The 22,910-nt window shown below is 43.0% G+C and overlaps 1 long non-coding RNA gene across 2 annotated transcripts in view; it reads right to left on the bottom strand.

The window, feature by feature from the left end:
• The window catches only part of LOC137522576 (uncharacterized), a 36,799-nt gene that overhangs the window by 10,511 nt on the left and 3,378 nt on the right, over positions 1-22,910 (bottom strand). The window contains exons 2-4 of one of the 2 annotated variants that reach the window (XR_011022342.1): positions 22,044-22,121; positions 18,132-18,261; positions 3,719-3,759 (exon numbers count right to left, since the gene is read on the bottom strand). This is a non-coding gene — a long non-coding RNA (uncharacterized lncRNA). Of the gene's footprint in view, positions 1-3,718; positions 3,760-18,131; positions 18,262-22,043; positions 22,122-22,910 lie in introns of those variants that run through there. The other variant, XR_011022341.1, reaches the window with a different exon arrangement.

Below are 22,910 nucleotides of genomic sequence, written 5' to 3'. Positions count from 1 at the left end.
GTCCAGGAACCATGCGCGCTACCGCGCGCTCCCGCGGCCGATCGCGTGCGTGCACGCGCGCTCCCGGCCCGCGGTTTGTTAGCCAGGCAATCAGTAAATCGGGCTATGGTGCCCGATCACTGATTGCTCTCCCCCGCTGAAAAAGCGACAGCTTCTCTCGGGCGGAAGCTGTGCTTTTTCTGGCTGTCGCCTCCCCCATGCGTCACTCTAAGCGTGTTACACTTAGAGTGACATCATGTAAACAAACTCATGGCCGCCATCTTGTGGCCAAAAAGTAAAACTACAACTAAAACTAAAAAAAAAATCAACATACATTTACATTAAAAACCTATAGTTTCCATCCCACCCTCCCAAAAATACCCACACAAAATGTTTAATATAAAAAAAAACCATTACAATAAAAAACAAACAAACATGTAAATATTTACCTAAGGGTCTAAACTTTTTCAATATCAATGTAAAGATGAAATATTTCTATATTTTTTTTTATTTTAAACTTGTAAATAGTGATAGATGCAAAACGGGAAAAATGCACCTTTATTTCCAAATAAAATATTGTCGCCATACATTGTGATAGGGACATAATTTAACGGTGTAATAACCGGGACATATGGGCAAATATAAAACATGAGTTTTAATTATGGAGGCATGTATTATTTTAAAACTATAATGGCTGAAAACTGAGAAATAATGATTTTTTCCGTTTTTTTCTTATTCGTCCTGTTAAAATGCATTTACAGTAAAGTGGCTCTTAGCAAAATGTACCCCCCAAAGAAAGCCTAATTGGTGGCGGAAAAAACAAGATATAGATCAGTTCATTGTAATAAGTAGTGATAAAGTTATAGGCTAATCAATGGGAGGTAAACATTGCTCAAGTGAAAACGACGGAACGCGAATGGGTTAAGGACGCTATCGAAGCATCCTGGGCCTCCATAACACCTGAGCAGTGCCACAGGCTGATTGCCTCCATGCCACGCCGCATTGAAGCAGTCATTTCTGCAAAAGGATTCCCGACCAAGTATTAAGTGCATAACTGAACATAATTATTTGAAGGTTGGCTTCTTTTTTGTTTTAAACACACTTTTCTTTTATTGGTTGGATGAAATATGCTAATTTTTTGAGATAGGAATTTTGGGTTTTCATGAGCTGTATGCCAAAATCATCAATATTAAAACAATAAAAGGCTTGAACTACTTCAGTTGTGTGTATTTGAATCTAAAATATATGAAAGTCTAATGTTTATCAGTACATTACAGAAAATAATGAACTTTATCACAATATGCAAATTTTTTGAGAAGATCCTGAAATTGATGTGGTGATGTATTTTTGGGCTGTATGGTGTATATCCATTGCCATATGTGGCCTCTGAGGAAGGAGTATTATGGCCGCAAAACTAACATCAGAAATTTTTTCTTTTAACTTTATGGAATTTATGGAAAGACACTTTCTTATGATTCTTGCAAAAAAATGTCATGTAAGATTCTGATTTGTATATGTACTATGTAAATCGTGAATAAACTTAAGGATGTTGCTCTTATTTTTTGCTATTAATCATGAATAATAAGTGCCAGGGTATATCAGCGTACCCACTAGATTTTGCAATATTAACTTTGTCTCTCTGGAAACCAATCACAGTCATCCTCTATAATAATCCCCGTGTCCCCCTTTGTCCGTGTCCTTGCGTTTGGCTTATCATGCCTTGGCATGCAGGTGGACATTGGGACAGCAGGATGGGGTGAGGGGGGCGGACATCTGCATGCACGCTGACCTGTGGGCGATGTGGCGGCAGCGACAGGGGCAGTAGGGGGAGGGGGTTTGTGTGGGGAAAGGCGTAGTGCCAGTTATTGTAACGGGTCTTAGGTCTTGTTAAGGAATAAATTCAGTAATATTGGGTACTTTGGTTTTTCCATATTTTTGTGTGCTCCTAGCAGATGTGACATTGTTTTCATATGGTAAACTAGAGTATTGGCTTGCTTATATTGTCTCACTGAAACCTCCCATGATGCAGTTAAACTAAATGAGAGTGACATTCCAGAAGGTTTGGAAGAGGGGTGATGTGGTGGCATCATCATTCTGTGACAGCTCTGCAAGCATAAGAGGGTGTGTCTGAGACTTAACATGAAGTACAAAATACAATATAAAGTATTGTGTAAAATACAGCAGTCCACAGGCTGGCAAGTTGGCAACAAACACTGCTGACACCTTATTCTAACACATTGTTCTGCAACTGGTTGTTAAAAAAAAAAAAAAAAATCTGAGAAATTGGTATATAAGATAATTGTTAAAAAATATAGATGGCGTTCTCATCAAAAAGTTATAACTGCTTTTCTGTTTGGCGATTTATTTTAATTTCAAATAATCCTTTAATTCAATTATATAGATGTTTCCATGTATATAGAAAGGGCTTCTTTCTTTTTCAGATGTATATTCAGTGTATTTTTTTTTATTCTGGTCACATTCAACTGTTTTTCCCTAAAACTCTCCTGCTCAAACTTCTGTCTTATTGTACTCTGAAATCAGCTCAGCGCTGCCTCTCCTCTCTGCAGGGACCTCTGAAAGCGATATTACCAGTTTCCGTGTATTTTTATTAGCCTGGTGGAACAATAAAGGCTCAAATCTTGGTAAATATGCATTGCGTGAATGGATTATGCTGACACAGTGCTTCCCCGGCCTTCGTGAAATGAATAACTTTACAGCATGAATAAATCGCAGTGCAAGGTCCAGTCCTCTCATTAAACCAGCACCAATGGAGAACACAACAGGCTGCAGTATATTGCTTCTTTGTTTATAGTATATATAGTGGTTCCATGGCAAGCTGTTCTCTACAGTTTGCTAAATCCTACAACATTAAAACACATAAATCCACGTGTTAATAGGTGTAAGCTGAACTGTAAATGTTAATAAGTGAACTGGTAACAAGTTTGTGGAGCACCTTTAAGATCCTACACACAACAAAGTGCAAGAGAAGAAAATGCAGTAAGTTTTACAATTAATTAATTCTGCTTTAACTTTTTTATAGGTCCATACAGGACATACCATCTTTAGTATCAGTGCAGTTGTTGGCCAGCAGCGATGAGAGGATGGAAAACCCATTTATTTGGGCCGCATTGGTGTTTGCATACTGCTTGGTCCAGACTATCAATATACTATAAAGAGAACCAACCGAAGGCAAATCTAGGTAAAAACTTAGGTAATCTAATTTCCCTTTAGGAATTGGTCCAAAAATGATCCAGTTGCAGCAAAAGTTTTTGACTAAACGGCTTTTCGTTCCTCTGGACTGAGGTGCAGTGAGTTTCAAGAGTTTGAACTTGATGGACGCATGTTCTTTTTTTGACCTAGGTGACTATGTATCTATGTTCGAACAACTCGTGAGCTGTCTGGAAAGGCCTTAAGGCTGCCACCAACTTCATGCCCCTCCCCCCCCCCCCCAATGTGCGCCACCCAGCAGGGAACTATGCGAAGAAAAAATTCTATTGCAGATTTGAGAGCCAGGCACTGTCCACCCCACCCTCCCCCCTAAGCCGAGGGCAATGTTCCAAGACTAAGCTTACCTGCTCCCGTGGTGAGCGAGGTCAATGTTCGGCACCATCTGGCAATGCTGAATGCCAGGAAAGCCTCTGGTCCTCATGCTATGTCTCCAGCCTGCCTGAGAACCTGGTAGCAGCAACTTGGCCCCATCCTCTTCAACATCATCACCAAGTCACTTGAGAAGGGCAAAGTTCCTGCATGCTTCGAGAAGGTCCAACATCATCCCTGTGCCTAAGAAACAAGTAATTTCAGACCTCAATAACTTTAGGCCCGTGGGCCTTACGTCAGTCAACATGAAGACCATGGAGAGAGTGGTCCTATCCCTCCTGAAGCTCTCCACCTTGCCACTTCTGAAACCATTCCAGTTCGCCTACAGGGCAAATAGGTCCACTGACAATGCCTTAAACATCTGTCTGAAGCTCAACAACGAACACCTGGACAGACCAGACTTGTATGCCAGAAACCGCCTCCTGGACTTCAGCTCAGCTTTTAACACCATCTGCCATCTGCACGAGCATACTCCAGAAGGACCTGGCAGTAGAGGCCTGTGCAGGTCCAATTTTTCAGATCCGCACCCGCAGCCCTGCTACCCACACCCGACCTGCAACCCGCTTTTTCCATTTTCTTTTAAAATACACATTTAAAGTAACATTGGGGAGCTATAAAGTAAATAAAACCTATTTTTTTACACAAACCAAAGCCAAAGAAGTATTTTTAAGATTTTTTTTTTTACTCTTATTTAAATCAATAAAAACCGAGAAGTAACAGTGCTGCTCAAACAACAAACAGCAGAGCAGAGCACCCACATCCCTGTCCCTGTCTGCTGTAGGCTGCGTCCCATCTACACTACATCTCATGGAAGTGTCCCCACCCCCCCTCCCCTACCATTGCAATGCACTGTAGAAGACGTAGTACATTAATGTAATCACAGGAGATGTAGGCACATTAATATACTACATCTCCCAGCATGCATTGTGGTGGCCAAGGTGACACTTCCAAAATTGCAGCTATGAGTTGCAAGGAATAGACACTGCATCCAGGCTCATATAAATAATTTTCAGATTTAAGGGCGCATATATACACACACATAATGTTGGTCCTCCATGTAGTATGGGGCCAATTAAGTTCAGCCAATCAAAATTGTGTGTGTGTATGCACCCAAGAAGCAATTACTTCTGTTACAAGCTTGCTTGGCAGATCTTCCTGTGCAAAAATGTGTAGGCTTGAGAATAAACATTATGTCCCAAAATTAACTTGTCTTGTAACGAAGTGGGTACGAGTGTGTTCGATTAGGTGGACGAGGCTTTGCATGGTGCGGCGTTAATGACTATGAGCAAATTGAGTAGGTAATCTCTAATACTACATGAAGATGTAAAATTGGGAGATAATTGGCCAATCGAATACAAATTGGAAATGTATATACACCATAAATTATCTTTTCTTCATTACAGTAGCTCAACAGCAAAATAAACGGTAATTAATTAAGAAAATCAGGACTGCATAAGAGTACAAGGATTTTAACCACTTCAGCCTACAGGGTTGAACTTTGTTTGCATCTGAGCAACTTTCACCTCCCATTCATTTGCTAATAACTTTATCACTACTCGGCACAATGAATGGATCTATATCTTGTTTTTTCCGCCACCAATTAGGCTTTCTGTGGGTGATACATTTTGGTGAGAATTAATTTATTGTAAATCCATTTTAACAGGAATATTAAGAAAGAAATGGAAAAAAATCACTATTCCTCAGCTTTTGGCCATTATAGTTTGAAATTAATACATGCTACCATAATTAAAACCTATGTACTTTATTTACCAATTTGTCCCGCTTATTACACCATTTAAATTATGTCCCTATCACAATGTATGGCGCCGATATTCAATTGGGAAATAAAGGTGCATTTTTTCAATTTGCGTCCATCCCTATTTAGAAGCCCATAATTTAATAAATCATATTGATATACTCCTTTGACATGAATATTTAAAAAGTTCAGACCCTTAGGTAACTATTTATGTTTTTTTTTTATTGTAATTTTATTTTTTTAATTAAAACTTGTATGTGGGTATTTTTTGGGGTGGGAGGTAAATAGCGGATTTTTAATGTTTAAAAATGTATTTATTTAATACAAAGTGTGTTTTTGGTGTAGTTTGCTATTTGGCCACAAGATGGCCACAGTCAAAAAGTCCTGGGAGCGATCGCTCCCAGGAAGAAGAAAGAAGAAGGAAGAAGCTCAGAAAAGCCGCAGCGTCTGAAGAGACGCTGTCGGCTTTTCTCCGGGGGGGTCCGATCATTGAAAGGGATTTATAATCCCTTTCATTGATCGATGGGCTAATGGCCAGCAGCAGGGGCGCGCACAAGGGGGCCCACGGGAGTGCACGCGACCTGCGGGAGTGCGCGCAGCCTAACTGGATGAAAATTTTTGGCCAGTTAGGCTGAAGTGGTTAACTAGTTGTTGCATCAGGTACAGTATATCTACACCCCTGCAAACTTCATCTTAGGTCTAGGGGCGTAGAAATACGCAACTCCGCCACTACCGCAGCTGTGCGCGCTCCCGCCTGTTTGTGCGCGCGTGCTTGCCGACATTCGTTAGCCCACAGATTAATGAACAGAAACGCAGTTCCACTCATTAATCTAAGTCTCCAATTCAATGAAAGCGGACGTCTATGAGACGCCTGCATTCATTGTATCTTCCTGTTGTTACATTGCCACGCATTACTTCCGATTCATGTACGTAAAGTAAATTACACCAAAATACACTTTTATTTAATAAAAATCCCAACACTGACTTTTATAATTACCGTTTCCCTCCCACACCCTCCCATAGTACCCCAATTTTGTTTTTGTATAGGGGAAAAAAATGACATTAAAAAAAATATATAAGTAGTTACCTTAGGGACTGAACTTTTTTTTATTATTTATGTCAAGCGGGCATACTATTGTTAATTTTTAATATACAGGCTTATAATTAGTGATGAACACAAAACTGAAAAAATGCACCTTTATTTCCAAATAAAATATTGGTGCCATACATTATACTAGGGAAATTTTTTAAACGTTGCAATAACCGGGACAAATGGGCAAATAAAATATGTGGCTTTTATCCACAGTAGAACATTTTATTTTAACACTATAATGGCCCAAAACTGAAAAATAGTGCATTTTTTCATTTTTTTTCTTATTATTCCAATTAAAATGCATTTAGAATCAAATAATTCTTAGCAGAATGTACCTCCCAAAGAAAGCCTAATTGGTGCCAAAAAATACAAGATACAAATCATTTTGTTGTGATTAGTAGTGATTAAGTTATTGGCAAAAGAATGGGAGGAGCGCTGACAGATGAAAATTGCTCTAGTCCATTAGGGGAAAATACACTAAGGGCTGAAGGGGTTAAGCAGGAAGAACAAATATACTGTATATGCACACCTACTCTGGACTTACCCATCTGAATCAAAGGCGATTGGAGCAGATTTATCACAACCAAAAGAAAAAAAAAGCAGCACACACATCAATTGTTTCACTTTTGCAATTGTTTTATCTCCATTTTGCATGCACTTGTGTTGATAAATCTGCCCCATTGTCTTGTACCTGTCTGATAATAAAAGTCTGTATTTAATTATTCTTGTCATATACAGCAAACACATACCTGTGTGTGCTAGATGGCTGTGGATGCAGCTACACTGTCTGTCAGCAGATCTTGTCACATGTGGCATGTGCTTCTGTATCTGCCATGTGCTTCTCTGCCTTCTCCCTCCAGCTTTAGAGAACATACCAGAACATTCTCTAGCTCTTGTCCTATCAAATATCCCCAATCACTAACAGAGCTCTCCTATCGCACCTTTTCCTCTAACAGAGCATGTCCCAGTGATTTCTGGCCATCTATGAAACACTTCAATCTCACACTGGCATGTTCACAGTTATATGCACTAGTAGTGGTCCTGGGACTGCCGCCGCATTCTCGCCAATTGGCTTGGAGCAGTCGGCTTGTAGTTAAGGCAGCAACTCTTAAAGGAAAGGTTCAGGGAGGGTGGGTAAAAAATAAAAATCAAATTCCACTTACCTGGGGCTTCCTCCAGCCCGTGGCAGGCAGGAGGTGCCCTCGCCGCCGCTCCGCAGGCTTCCGGTGGTCTCCGGTGGCCGACCCGACCTGGCCAGGCCGGCTGCCAGGTCGGGCTCTTCTGCGCTCCAAGGCCCGGAACTTCTGCGTCCCACGCCGGCGCTCTGACGTCATCGGACGTCCTCCGAGGTCTACTGCGCATGCGCAGTAGTTCTGCGCCTGCGCAGTAGAGCCCGGAGGACGTCCGATGACGTCAGAGCGTCGGCGTGGGACGCAGAAGTTCCGGGCCTTGGAGCGCAGAAGAGCCCGACCTGGCAGCCGGCCTGGCCAGGTCGGGTCGGCCACCGGGAGCCTGCGGAGTGGCGGCGAGGGCACCTCCTGCCTGCCACGGGCTGGAGGAAGCCCCAGGTAAGTGGAATTTGATTTTTATTTTTTACCCACCCTCCCTGAACCTTCCCTTTAAACCTTTTTACCCTGGATGAATCCTGCACATAATTTTGGGATCTCAAAGAACCCCTGCATTTATTTTGCAGGAGGCATGGTCTTTAAAAGTGGGTGTGACTGTTTATTTTAACAGCCTTATTGTTTTATGCCCCATTCTATGTTTTTTCCTTATACTGTTCCCAATTATAGTAGTACTAGTTTGTGTTTCTTATTGTAGTTCTCACAATTATGTTGCTCCCCTATAACAGTACTCTTTATTGTACTACACCCTATTATAGTGCCCTTAATTCTACTATTCTAGCATATATATGAATGTGCTCATTATTATTCTGAGCCCCAATTTAGTGCTTCTTTTATACTTCTTTTATATAGTGTGCTCTGTTATACTTCCCCACAATGGGGGGAGGGGGGGGGGGATTCCACAGAACCCCTGCAGAGAACTCAAGGAACCTTAGAGTTCCGGGGAACCCTGGCTGAGAGAGCATGCCACTCCCCCCTCCCTCACCTCAGGCTCCCCCATCAGCGCTTCCCCCCTCCAGCATTGATGGCAGCTTCAAGTTATGGAATGTGGACATACCTTTTCCGCGTTCCATGCGTTAGGTTCCCCAGGAGAGCCATTAGAATGAAAAGTCTGTCCTGCTTGTACATCTGCCCAGAGCAGGTAGCTGAAAGTTTAGCAGTAAAGTAAATTATGTCTTGTAGGTTAGATGTGAGGGATTTTACTGTTTGCTGCATTTGTTTAAACTTTTTAAGCTGTCTGTGGAACAGTGCTTTAGAATATTAAAGCACATGTTTAAATATCTACAAGCTTACATTTTTCCTTAGGTTTTTGCTTTGAACTCAATATTCCTACACATTTTGGTGCTGATCTAGGCAATTATTCCATTTGGAGAAATAATGCAAGTAGATCTAAAGCTAGTCAAACTGAGTCTCCATCAGGCCCTTTTCTAGAGGAGGGGCGGGCAATGCAGGGTATTGCGTAGCCGTGAGGGGGGTCACAGCAGTGAGGGAGAACACATGCAGCAGGAACAATACACTAACTCACCTGTTTGCATCCACATGCACCGAATAATCACTTCCTGGCCCTGGCCATCTAATGTACGGTGACCATACGTCCCGCTTTACCCGGGATGCGTCCCGCCTTTGGGAGGCGATGTCCCAGGCTGCATGAGGTCCCGGGAAACGTCCCGTTTTTAGCTTTGGCCACCGTATCTGTATGAACTGGCTGCGGCGTCTATAGACGCCGTGCCAGTTCATTGCCCGCAGCCCCGCTCCAGCCTGCATAGTCTTCGGCAGGCAGAGCAGGGCTACGGGAAGATGGCTGCTGAAGCCCTGTACTGGAGACAATTTGTGTCTCCAGTACAGGGCTTCGGGCGCCATCTTGCCGTAGCCCTGCTCTGCCTGTCAGCGCGGGAGACTGCAGGAGGAGCAAGATGGTCCCGGGAGCAGCGCGCCAAAGGCCGGCCAGGAGCGAGAGGAGACTTCTGTCAGGTGAGTAAATGCTTTTTTTTTCCAGGTGAATTGCTGCCCAAATTGCGTTTATTTTGTGCTGACATGTTTCTCACATTGCGTTTATTTTGTGCTGAAATGTTGCTGACATTGCGTTTATTTTGTGCTGAAATGTTGCTGACATTGCGTTTATTTTGTGCTGACATGTTGCTCACATTGCGTTTATTTTGTGCTGACATGTTGCTCACATTGCGTTTATTTTGTGTTGACATGTTGCCCACATTGCGTTTATTTTGTGCTGACATGTTGCTCACATTGCGTTTATTTTGTGCTGACATGTTGCTCACATTGCGTTTATTTTGTGCTGACATTCTAGCTATCCCAGCCAGCATGGGGGACAAGGGGTTAAAAAGGCTTGGTAGGGGGGACCTCACACCATTTAAATTTTTTTTTCAAATAATGAACAGAAATAAACATTACATTTATATATACAGTATGTTAATAAAGTAACTGTCATTTTACCACATTTAAATTGCGCCTTTTTTTCTCTAACTTTAACATCGATTTTCTCAAAAACCATAAGCTGTTTTTGAAAAAAAATATTTTCCTCGTTCCCACTGTTCTTCTTAACCACTTAAGGACCACAGTATTTTCACCCCTTAAGGACCAGAGCCTTTTTTCCATTCAGACCACTGCAGCTTTAACGGTTTATTACTCGGGTCATACAACCTACCACCTAATTAAATTTTCCCTCCTTTTCTTGTTCCTAATACAGCTTTCTTTTGGTGCTATTTGATTGCTGCTGTGATTTTTAGTTTTTATTATATTCATCAAAAAAGACATGAATTTTGTAAAAAAAAATAAATGATTTTTTTTAACTTTCTGTGCTGACATTTTTCAAATAAAGTAAAATTTCTATATACATTTTTGTCCAAATTTATTCTACTACATGTCTTTGATAAAAAAAAAATATTTACAAACTATGGTGCCAAAAGTGAATTTTCCCATTTTGAAGCATCTCTGACTTTTCTGAACACCTGTCAGGTTTCATGAGGTGCTAAAATTCCAGGATAGTATAAATACCCCCCAAATGACCCCATTTTGGAAAAAAGACATCCCAAAGTATTCACTGAGAGGCATGGTGAGTTCATAGAAGATATTATTTTTTGTCACAGGTTAGCGGAAAATGACACTTTGAAACAAAAATAATAAAAAAAAGTTTCCATTTCTGCTAACTTCTGACAAAAAAAAAAAATGAAATCTGCCACGGACTCATCATGCTCCTCTCTGAATACTTTGGGGTGTCTACTTTCCAAAATGGGGTCATTTGTGGTTTTTTTTTACTGTCCTGGCATTTTGGGGGGTGCTAAATTGTAAGCAACCCTGTAAAGCCTAAAGTTGCTCATAGGACGTTGGACACTTTGTGAAAAAAAAAAAATCAATTTCCACTAAGTGTCATATTCCACTAACTTGTGACAAAAAATAAAATCTTCTATGAACTCACCATACAGCTAACGGAATACCTTAGGGTGTCTTCTTTCTAAAATGGGGTCACTTGTGCGGTTTCTATACTGCCCTGGCATTTTAGGGGCCCTAAACCGTGAGGAGTAGTCTAGAAACAAAATGTCTCAAAATTACCTGTGAATAGGACGTTGGGCCCCTTAGCGCACCTAGGTTGCAAAAAAGTGTCACACATGCGGTATCGCCATACTCAGGAGAAGTAGTATAATGTGTTTTGTGGTGTATTTTTACACATACCCATGCTGGGTGGGTATAATTATCTCTGTAATTGGCAATTGTGTGTAAGAAAATCAAAAAATTGTCATTTATAGAGATATTTCTCCCACCCAGCAAGGGTATGTGTAAAAATACACTTCAAAACACATTATACTACTTCTCCTGAGTACGACAATACTACGTGTGACACTTTTTTTGCAGCCTAGGTGCGCTAAGGGGCCCAACGTCCTATTCACAGGTCATTTTGAGGCATTTGGTTTCAAGACTACTCACGGTTTAGGGCCCCTAAAATGCCAGGGCAGTATAGGAACCCCACAAGTGAGCCTATTTTAGAAAGAAGACACCCCAAGGTATTCCATTAGGAGTATGGTGAGTTCATAGAAGATTTTATTTTTTTGTCACAAGTTAGCGGAAATTGATTTTTATTGTTTTTTTTCCTCACAAAGTGTCATTTTACACTAACTTGTGACAAAAAATAAAATCTTCTATGAACTCACCATACACCTAACGGAATACCTTGGGGTGTCTTCTTTCTAAAATGGGGTCACTTGGGGTTCCTATACTGCCCTGGCATTTTAAGGGCCCAAAACCGTGAGGAGTAGTCTGGAAACCAAATGCCTCAAAATGACTATTCAGGGGTATAAGCATCTGCAAATAATTTTGATGACCGGTGGTCTATGAGGGGCCGAATTTTGTGGAACCGGTCATAAGCAGGGTGGCCTCTTAGATGACAGGTTGTATTGGCACTGAAGTGCAGGAAGCGCAGGATGTTCTCAAATCATGACCTGGACATGGCAGCACAGAACATGGGCATGTGATGTATTGGGTGCGTAGACCAATAAGACCGCAATACATTCTTTTTGACTAGACCCATGTTAGGAGAAGGTCCCAAAAAATGTTACGTACGGAAACTTGGAGTGGTTTCCACCGAAAAGGCTGGGCATGGTAGCTTCTTGGATTGGCGGTTGCGTATTGTGTGGCATAATGGTTGGTCTCAGCCACAATTAAGTCGTAGAGACCAGCAGTGATCAGAAAAAAAATTCTGTCACTGCGGTGGGGCGGGTGAGGGTTTGGCCAGGTGATCAGAAGCCCGCAGGGGGCAGATTAGGGCTTGACCTGATGGATAGGAGTGCTAGGGGGTGACGGGAGGTGATTGATGGGTGTCTCAGGTGGTGATTAGATTAGATGTAAATAATGCACTGGAGAGGTGTTCAGGTGGGGTCTGAGGGTGATCTGAGGGTGTGGGCGGTTGTTTGGGTGCTCACAGGGGGCAGTTTGGGTCGGATCTGATGGGTAGCAGTGACAGGTGGTGACAGGGGGTGACGGGGTGATTGATAGGTGATCAGGGTGTGATTAGAGGGGAGAATAGATGCAAGCAATGCACTGGCGAGGTGATCAGGGCTGGGATCTGAGGGCATTCTGATGGTGTGGGCGGGTGATTGGGTGCTCAAGGGGCAGATAGGGGTCTGATCTGATGGGTAGCAGTGACAGGGGATGATTGATAGGTGTTCAGTGGGTGATTAGAGGGAAGAACAGATGTAAACAATGCACTTTGGAGGTGATCTGAGGGTGGGTCTATGGGCGATCTGAGCATGTGGGTGGGTGATCAGATGCCCGCAAAGGGCAGGTTAGGATCTGATCTGATGGGTGGCAGTGGCAGGTGGTGACAGGGGGGGATTGATGGGTAATTGACAGGTTATTGACAGGTGATCAGTGGGTGATTTTACAGGGGAGAATAGATGTATACAGTACACGGGGGGGGGGGGTGTCTGAGGGCGTTCTGAGGGTGTGGGCTGCCCAAGGGGCAGATTAGGCACTGATCTGATGGGTAGCAGTGACAGGTGGTGATTGATGGGTGATCAGTGGGTGATTAGAGGGAAGAACAGATGTAAACAATGCACTTCGGAGGCGATCTGAGGGTGGGTCTGCGGGCGATTTGATGGTGTGGGTGGGTGCTCAGATGCCCGCAAGTGGCAGATTAGGGTCTGATCTGATGGGTGGCAGTGACAGGTGGTGACAGGGGGTGATTGATGGGTGATTGACAGGTGATCAGTAGGTGATTTTACAGGGAAGAATAGATGTATACAGTACACGGGGGGGGGGGGGGGTCTGGGGTGGATGTGAGGGTGTGGGGGGAGAACAGGAGCCCCCAGGGGGCAGTTTAGGACCTAATCTATAAAATAGCGCTGATAGATAGTGACAGGGAGTGATTGATGGGTGATTAGGGGGGTGATTGGGTGCAAACAGGGGTCTGGGGGGTGGGCAGGGGGGGTCTGAGGGGTGCTGTGGGTGATCAGAGGGTGGGGGGGGCAGGATCAGTGTGTTTGGATGCGTAGTAGGGTGGCTGCAGCCTGCCCTGGTGGTCCCTCGATCACTGGGACCACCAGGGCAGGAGGCAGCTTGTATAATACGCTTTGTATACATTACAAAGCGCATTATATGCTTCCTATGCGGCGATCGAGTGGTTAACAACCCGACGGCGCTTACGAACGGCCGTCGGGTTGACGTTGCGGGTGGGCGGAGCCTATTGCCGGCAGATGCGCGCGCACACCAGTGCGCGATCCCCTGCCAGCCAGCACATAAGGAGCCGCTGCCGATGGGCGTATTGCGGTCGTTTAGGCCCAGCCTTTGCCACTGCCCATCGGCTGAAGGCGGTCGTTATGTGGTTAAGATATCATGCAAATTTGGAGTTACTAACATGGCTTTGCTATTAACTGCTAAAGTCGGCGGGAAATCACGGATTTCGTCTCGTGAACACGGGTTCAATGCTGAATTCTGACTTGAAACTGCATTCAAATTGGAATTCCAATTCTATCCATAATCACAATCACGGCCAATTCAGAAGTGGGCGGAGCCTTAGTCCTTAAGAAAAGGTGGGGGGAAAGGCTGCGCATCCTTAAACACATGTTGCAATTGAATGGTTAATCGCACAGGCATACACAGCCTCTGTCAGACTGAAAAATGCATGCCCTGCATCCAAGACAAGTGCTAACATTTATTAAACTAGGAGGAACTTTAGCTTCCAATATGGTTTGCATGCAAAGTATATTATACTAGACACTTGCGCCATGGTGAGGCAAACCTCCGGGCAAGTGACCTAACCTAAATTTAAAACCTTGAGAGCAGCTAAGCAAAAAAAAGTGCAACTTACATTTTGTGAACAGCGAGGAGAACGCCAGCGCATACCACTAAGGCTGCATCTGAAATGACCACCAGCTCAGTGTGCAGCACCTAAATAGATTTTCTGCACACTTCGCATTCAATTCAGATGCAAATCATATGCAAATCTGCTACTACTTCATGCAAACAGGAAACTCAGGAGGAGGGGCTGGGAGCAGCTAACCTGATAGTTATATAGTTACAAGGTTAAGAAAAGGTGGGGGGAAGGGCTGCGCATCCCTAAACACATGTTGCAATTGAATGGTTAATCGCACAGGCATACACCGCCTCTGTCAGACTGAAAAATGCATGCCCTGCATCCAAGACAAGTGCTAACATTTATTAAACTAGGAGGAACTTTAGCTTCCAATATGGTTTGCATGCAAAGTATATTATACTAGACACTTGCGCCATGGTGAGGCAAACCTCCGTGCAAGTGACCTAACCTAAATTTAAAACCTTGGGAGCAGCTAAGCAAAAAAAAGTGCAACTTACATTTTGTGAACAGCGAGGAGAACGCCAGCGCATACCACTAAGGCTGCATCTGAAATGACCACCAGCTCAGTGTGCAGCACCTAAATAGATTTTCTGCACACTTCGCATTCAATTCAGATGCAAATCATATGCAAATCTGCTACTACTTCATGCAAACAGGAAACTCAGGAGGAGGGGCTGGGAGCAGCTAACCTGATAGTTATATAGTTACAAGGTTAAGAAAAGGTGGGGGGAAAGGCTGCGCATCCCTAAACACATGTTGCAATTGAATGGTTAATCGCACAGGCATACACTGCCTCTGTCAGACTGAAAAATGCATGCCCTGCATCCAAGACAAGTGACAAGCATAGGTAGAGGAGGGTTTTTGTTAGGCATGCAAGGGGAGGGTTCTTGTTAGGAATAGGTAGAGGAGGGTTTTTGTTAGGCATAGATAGAAGAGGGTTCTTGTTAGGCATAGAAAGGGGAGGGTTCTTGTTAAGCATAGGTAGAGGAGGGTTTTTGTTAGGCATGCAAGGGGAGGGTTCTTGTTAGGAACAGGTAGAGGAGGGTTCTTGTAAGGCATGCAAGGGGAGGGTTCTTGTTAAGAATAGGTAGAGGAGGGTTGTTGTTAGGCATAGATAGAAGAGGGTTCTTGTTAGGCATAGAAAGGGAAGGGTTCTTGTTAGGTATAGGTAGATGAGGATTTTTGTTAAGCATAGATAGGGGAGGGTTCTTGTTAGGCATATACTTGGATGGTTTGTGTTTCCATGGGGCCTTAGTAGAATTTTGGTGACATTAGCAATACTCTACTATAGCAAATAGTACAGTATCTGTAAAATTACAGATAGTCTACTATCGTGGATAATAGAATACTGATAAAATTACTGATACTTTATTCCTGCTTTTTTCACAAATTTTTCCTTGCACTCTTTCGCATAGACACATCTACAAAATGTAGATACAAATACACCACACAAAAATGTTATAACTGTAAGTAAATCTGCATCATGTATTTGTGAAATAAAATGAGTTAAAAAAAAAAAAAAAAGAAAAGAACTTTACAGTGTGTAGATAGGAAAAAATGGAATGCTGATGCAAGTGGAAATAAAATATAGGAGGCCATTGAGGGAACGGAGAAAATTAGTCTTATTGCTTACATATCCTGCAGAACAGCTCATACATTATGCTAGCGCTCCAGAGGGCTGTTTAATGGATTGTAGATCAAAAATAAAAAATTACTCCTCTGCTTTGATAACAGCAAATATCCACACTTAGGATGACACAATAAAACCATGAAATCAAACATTTATATGCTATTTTATTTTCCATGGACGGGTCTCTCTAAACTAGAGTCATATTTTACTTTAAACAACCTGCAGACACACACAGGTATGGTGAGAACATAAGCAATTACAGCACATGTAGGAATAGAAAGATTCATTAATAACAATGTCACTGTGCAAGTTTACAGTGAGAGCATCCTTATATATGCCTTTGTGCCATATTTATCAGTTTCTTAAAGTGAACCTGAAAGCTACCTAAACAAACTAAGCAAAAGGTCTCCCAGAGACACAGGCACCACAACGCCACCTCTAAAGGTGCATGCACACATCCAATCTTGATTGGACAATTTGATCAGTAGTATGAGCAATCTGTTCAAATTATAAAAAAATCTGTGGAACCTCATACTACATGAACGTCGTAAACTTGCTAATCAAGATTTAATCTGTGTAAAGGTAGCCACTAACAATTTTCTGAACAATCATTTATGAACGATTCTTATGAACGATTGGAAATGATTGTCTGTGACCATTAATGAAAAAAAAAACTATCACTCCGATCAGATTAATGAAATTGATCCGATTTTAGGAGATTTTTGTCCATTAGTGCTCCCAAATGATCACTTCCGATCGTTTATACGAAGAGTCATTTGTAAAAAATCGTTTGGCAAATTATATCATTAACGGACACCTTTAGGCACTAGTGCTATCCAAATAGCACTAGTGGTATTTGGATATGCTGATACAGTTTACCACTCTAGAAGACCATCGCAGTTTCCATTCTCTCAGGAGCGGAGGCATGTTATTTTTTGGGTGAATGGCAATGTATCAGTTTTCGAAAAAACAAATCATGTCGGTTGTGTTTTTGTGAAATACATTGGACAAACTTGGACGTGGTGAAGATGAACATATGTAAAAAGGACCATAGGAAAGCATGTTTCTGTTCTGCTTGTCCGTTGATCTGCTGCGGTCCACTCTGGGAAACAGTTCAGCTGATATTTTTTTAGTTTAAAGCAAAAAAAAAAAAAATATATATAAAAGTAGGATACTTACCTTATAGAATCTGTAATGAAAAAAAAAAAAAAAAAAACTTACCTGGTGCTTCTACCAGCCTTCTGCACACCTCCTGTGCCCACGCTGAGACAAAACGATTTTCCCCTGCCGCGGCTCGCTTTCGGTTTCTCAGTCGGCCAACCACTGCGTCTGCACGCATCCTTGCTTCCACTCACATCATGGGTAGCATGCTCCCAGCAACAGGAGCGCAAACAAAGAAGGCGAAACCAAAAGTGAGGCTCGGTGGGGGACTGGAGGATTGTTTTGTCCTGGCGTGGGCACAGGACATCTGCAGGGGGCTAGTAGAAGGCCCGGGTAAGTTCAACTCTTTTTTTTTTTTACTTCATTACAGGTTTCCTATTATAGTGGAAAGCCCCTGGATAGTCCAGAGGCTTCCCAGGTGCCTTTACAGCCCATGGTTCCAGCCCTGGATATCTCTTTACCTACTGTACTTGACTTTAGACTATGAACTCTCCATGCCATCTTTCTAATAAATGTTGACATTTGCCCTGGTATTCTGTTTTGTTATCAGTGACATGATACATAAATACAGGGGGACATGATATACATGGCAGCATAGCTGTAACTGTAACAAACTTATCTGGTGTTGTCTCCAGAAGCTGCTCTGACAATGTTGAGCAGCTGTAGGAAGCTTCCTCTTCCTCTTTGTTCAGACGCATCCCGGGCTACCCTGTAGATGTGAGTCAGCGTGTTGTTTCTGGCAGTCTCCCTAGGAGGACACGCGCAGCTCAAAGCTGCCTTTATAGGTTAAGGAGGCGTGTCTAACAAACACCTTCCCAATGCTTTCCACATGCTTGCCATCATAAGACTGAGGAAACAAGCAGTTCTGTGGTCTCTGATGACCTGTGGGCAAGTAGTCTAATAATGTCCTTATGTGGCATTCCCCAGAAATCTGTTTGGTTTACTATCTGTGCAGTCATATCACTCACCATCTTCAGCAAAGTGTAAACCATGTCCATGGTCTCACCTCTGGCCTTTCTTCACATTCACTTGGTACCATTACTGGTAGCTTGTACCTCTTCCATTAAAAGTTCCTCAATGACTTCTGGTTTCCGGCGCCTTGATGAGAACATGTTAGTCACAAATCTCCGATATTACCAACATTGTGCTACTTCATTCATATAGAAAAATATCTTTAATACTTATCAATATTTTACTATAACTTAACCTCTCCCTACTCTCATTTAGAACCCTACTCTGGTTGGGGACTACCCTTAAACCCCCTGGTGGTACCTAACCTTAACCCCCCCCCCCCATTCCTGGTACTACCTAACCTTAAACCCCTGCTTTGTTTGTGTAATATAAATTAGTATTTGATTGTTTATCGTTTTATGTAACAGAGGATTAAAAAGGATATTTGAGAAGTTTGATTTTTAATATATACGAAAGTATGGGCAATGGGTTAATCGTCATGATTTTCCTGTATAAATCGTTGGTTGTTACGATAACAAAAAAGTCAGTTAAAGGGGCACTACAGCGAAAAACTACAATTTAAAATATGTGCAAACATAAACAAAGAAGAAGTACATTTTTTCCAGAGTAAAATGAGCCATAAATTACTTTTCTCCTATGTTGCCGTCACTTACAGTAGGTAGTAGAAATCTGACAGAAGTGACAGGTTTTGGACTAGTTCATCTCTTTATAGGGGATTCTCAGGGATATATTTATTTTCAAAAGCACATAGTGAATGGCAGTTGCTCTGTCCAACTGCCAAAAAACTGTGTAGGGAGCAGGGAAGCTGGCCAGCATCATTGTTTAAATCCTTTTTCGGGAATATCTTTATAAAGAATAAAAGCCTTGCTGAGAATCCCCTATTAAGAGATGGACTAGTCCAAAATCTGTCACTTCTGTCAGATTTCTACTGCCTACTGTAAGTGACAGCATTATAGGTGAAAAGTATTATTATTTTGTTTAGGAGACACACACAGTGATATTTGAGAAGTGAAATGAAGTTTATTAGATTTAAAGAAAGTGTGCAGTAATTGATTAAACAAAATTAGGCAGGTGCATAAATTTGGGCAACACAAAAAAGAAATTAAATCAATATTTAGTAGATCTACCTTTTGCAGAAGTTACAGCCTCTAAACGCTTCCTGTAGGTTCCAATTAGAGTCTAGATACTGGTTGATGGTATTTTAGACCATTCCTCTTTACAAAACATCTCTAGTTCATTCAGGTTTGCTGGCTTCCGAGCATGGACAGCTCTCTTTAACTCACACCACAGATTTTCAATTATATTCAGGTCTGGGGACTGAGATGGCCATTCCAGAACATTGTACTTGTTCCTCTGCATAAATGCCTTAGTGGATTTTGAGTAGTGTTTAGGGTCGTTGTCCTGTTTAACGATCCAGCCTCGGCGCAGCTTAAAGCCAGTGGTTACCAATTAAAAAATAAAAAAGTCAGATACCTAAGGAGAGGGAAGGCTCGGTCCTAATGAGCCTTCTCTCTTCTCTCCCGGTGCCCTCGGTGCTGCGCTGGCTCCCCCGTTCGCGTCCGCCGCCGCAGGGACTTCGGAGGTCTTTGGGAGCACTCGGGCTTCCGAAGACGGGCCGCTCCATACTACGCACGCGCGAGTGCGTCATAGAGGGCGCTCGCGCATGCGTAGTATGGAGTGGCCCGTCTTCGGGAGCCCGGGTGCTCCCGAAGGCTTCCGAAAGCTCCCTTCGGCTGCGGAAGTGGCAGTATTTGACCGAACTAGTCGAATACTGCTACGGGGGATCCTGTGCGGGACTGGGCACCGGGAGAGGAGAGGGAAGGCTCATTAGGACCGAGCCTTCCCTCTCCTTAGGTGAGTATCTGACTTTATTTTTTATTTGGTAAACATTCACTTTAAGCTTTGTCACCGATTCCTGGACATTGGTCTCCAGAATCTGCTCATACTGAGTGGAATCCATGTGTCCCTGAACTTTGACAAAATTACCAGTCCCTGCACTGGCCACACAGCCCCACAGCATGATGGAACCACCAACATATTTTACTGTAGGTAACAGGTGTTTTTCTTGGAATGCTGTGTTGTTTTTCCTCAATGCATAAAGCCTCTTGTTATGCACAAATAACTCAATTTTAGTTTAATCAGTCCACAGCACCTTATTCCAAAATGAAGCTGGCTTGTCCAAATGTGCTTTAGCATACCTCAAGCGGCTGTTTGTGCTGTGGGTGGAGAAAAGTCTTCCTCTGCATCACTCTCGCATACAGCATCTCCTTGTGTAAAGTGCGCCGAATGGTTGAACGACGCACAGTGACTATCTGCAGCCAGATGATGTTGTAGGTCTTTGGTGCTGGTCTGTGAGTTGACTGACTGTTCTCACCATTCGTCGCTTCTGTTTATCTGAGATTTTTCTTGGTCTGCCACTTCGAGCCTTAACTTGAACTGAGCCTGTGGTCTTCCATTTCCTCAATATGCTCCTAACTGTGGAAACAGACAGCTGAAATCTCTGAGACAGCTTTCTGTATCCTTCCCCTAAACCATGATGGTGAACAATCTTTATCTTCAGGTCATTTGAGAGTTGTTTTGAGACCCCCATGTTGCTACTCTTCAGAGAAAATTAAAAGGGGAGGGAAACTTACAATTGACCCCCTTAAAGGGACTCCGAGCTCACAATAAAAAAGAAAGTTGAACTCACCTGGGGCTTTCTCCAGCCCAGTGCTGGTCGGGAGGTCCCACGACGGCGTCCTGGCTCCTCTCCAACACCCCGATCCGGAATGGCTGACAGGCCGCAGCCCGGGCGACACTCTCCCGAGTGTCGGGCTGCTCCTTCCGCGTATGACGCGGATGTCGTCACACGCCGGCCGCCTCGCGTCATCACGGCGGCCGGCGTGAAAGTACTGCGCATGCGTGCTTTAATCGCGCATGCGCAGTACTTTCACGCCGGCCGCCGTGATGACGCGAGGCGGCCGGCGTGTGACGACATCCGCGTCATACGCGGAAGGAGCAGCCCGACACTCGGGAGAGTGTCGCCCGGGCTGCGGCCTGTCAGCCATTCCGGATCGGGGTGTTGGAGAGGAGCCAGGACGCCGTCGTGGGACCTCCCGACCAGCACTGGGCTGGAGAAAGCCCCAGGTGAGTTCAACTTTCTTTTTTATTGTGAGCTCGGAGTCCCTTTAAATACTCTTTCTCATAATTGGATTCACCTGTGTATGTAGATCAGGGGTCACAGAACTTAAAAAGCCAATTTGAGTTTCAATAATTAGCCGTAAAGGTTTTGGAATCAATAAAATGACATGCACCTGCCTAATTTTATTTAAACAATTATTGCACACTTTCTGTAAAACCAATAAACTTAATTTCACTTCTCTAATATCACTGTGTGTGTCTCCTATATGATATATTTAACTGAAATTTTTTATCATAACATCCAACGTTTTATAGAGGAAAATCATGGCGATTAACAAGGTTGCCCAAACTTTCGCATCCCACTGCATACGTAAGTTTAAGTAAGTTTGTTGAAAAAGGATCATTTGTAACATAGGTGAGGATTACAGAAGCTGTTTGTTGTGGTGCAAAAAGGTGAAAGGTAAACGATCTTTAGTGAGAAAGCATAGGGAACAGTTTTATAAACAATTATACAGTTTTATAAACTATTATTTTTTTAAATGAGTTATTGTAATCAATAAAGTTGGCATGAAAATGAAAGTGAACGATAACAATATACTGTAGTTGTTCTATATTTATGCTGAGCCCTTTTACAAACAATACAGTTTTATATTTACACGACAGCCTTTATACACTCTTGGTGCCAGTAGAGAAAAGATTTGCAATGATGTGAATGGGGCACTTTTTAAGTAGGCGTCATTATTACATTCTACCGAATTTTAGATGGCGCCGAAAGAAAAGACACGTACCCTTGCAGCATTGGTTACCGACACAGTCACAGGCATCAGACTGGGCAGAGACAGAACAGCAAGCCCAGGAGTGGGACACTGAAAGGGAGAATAGTGCAGGAGAAGGTGAGTCTTCAATTGATTACACAAAAATTGGTAATGCATTAGTCTGGCAGCTGAGATCTGACGTGGAGTCAATGATACATGCAGCACTACAGAAATTACTTAAAAAGATACATAAAGATATCCAGACGCGCAAATCGAATCACACAGGCTGAACATCGCATCACAAGCCTAGAGGATGATCAGCACACATACAAAAGAGAAATTGGGGAAGGTGATTGCAGAGAACAGAGAAATGCACAATAATCTCCAAGATCTAGAGGACAGATCAAGGTCGCAAAAAATCTGCTCAGAGGACATTCCTTAGTTGTTGGGACTCCTGAACATGTGCAGAGTGGAGAGGGCCCCAGAGTGGGTCCACCACGTGATACAGATCACAGAGGTTCTCTGAGAGTCTTTAAGATTACATACCGTCATTACGCTGACAAAACAGCCATCTTGCGGGCCTATAGGCAAAATAACTAAAAGCTAGAATATGGTGGTAAACCCCTGCAACTCTTTAATGATTATTCTCTAGGAATTTCCCCCCACTGAACTAAAGCTGAAAGCCTGCACTTCAACTGCATCTTTGTGGAGGTCCTAGGCTGGTGTGGTTACACGTGGTCTGGAGCTATGCCATGCAGTGCATAGCAAAATCGCAATCGCGGGGGAAAAAAAAAGGACTTTGCTGAATCTCAATTGCTAGCGTTTAGCGCAAACGCTAGCAACTGCTAGTGGAAAAGGGCCCTAGTGTGTATTGGGAGTATACTGAAGATCATAGCCACC

Source organism: Hyperolius riggenbachi, chromosome 6, assembly GCF_040937935.1.
Source record: "Hyperolius riggenbachi isolate aHypRig1 chromosome 6, aHypRig1.pri, whole genome shotgun sequence".
NCBI classification, from domain to species: domain Eukaryota; kingdom Metazoa; phylum Chordata; class Amphibia; order Anura; family Hyperoliidae; genus Hyperolius; species Hyperolius riggenbachi.
This window is presented reverse-complemented; position numbering and strand designations above follow the sequence as displayed.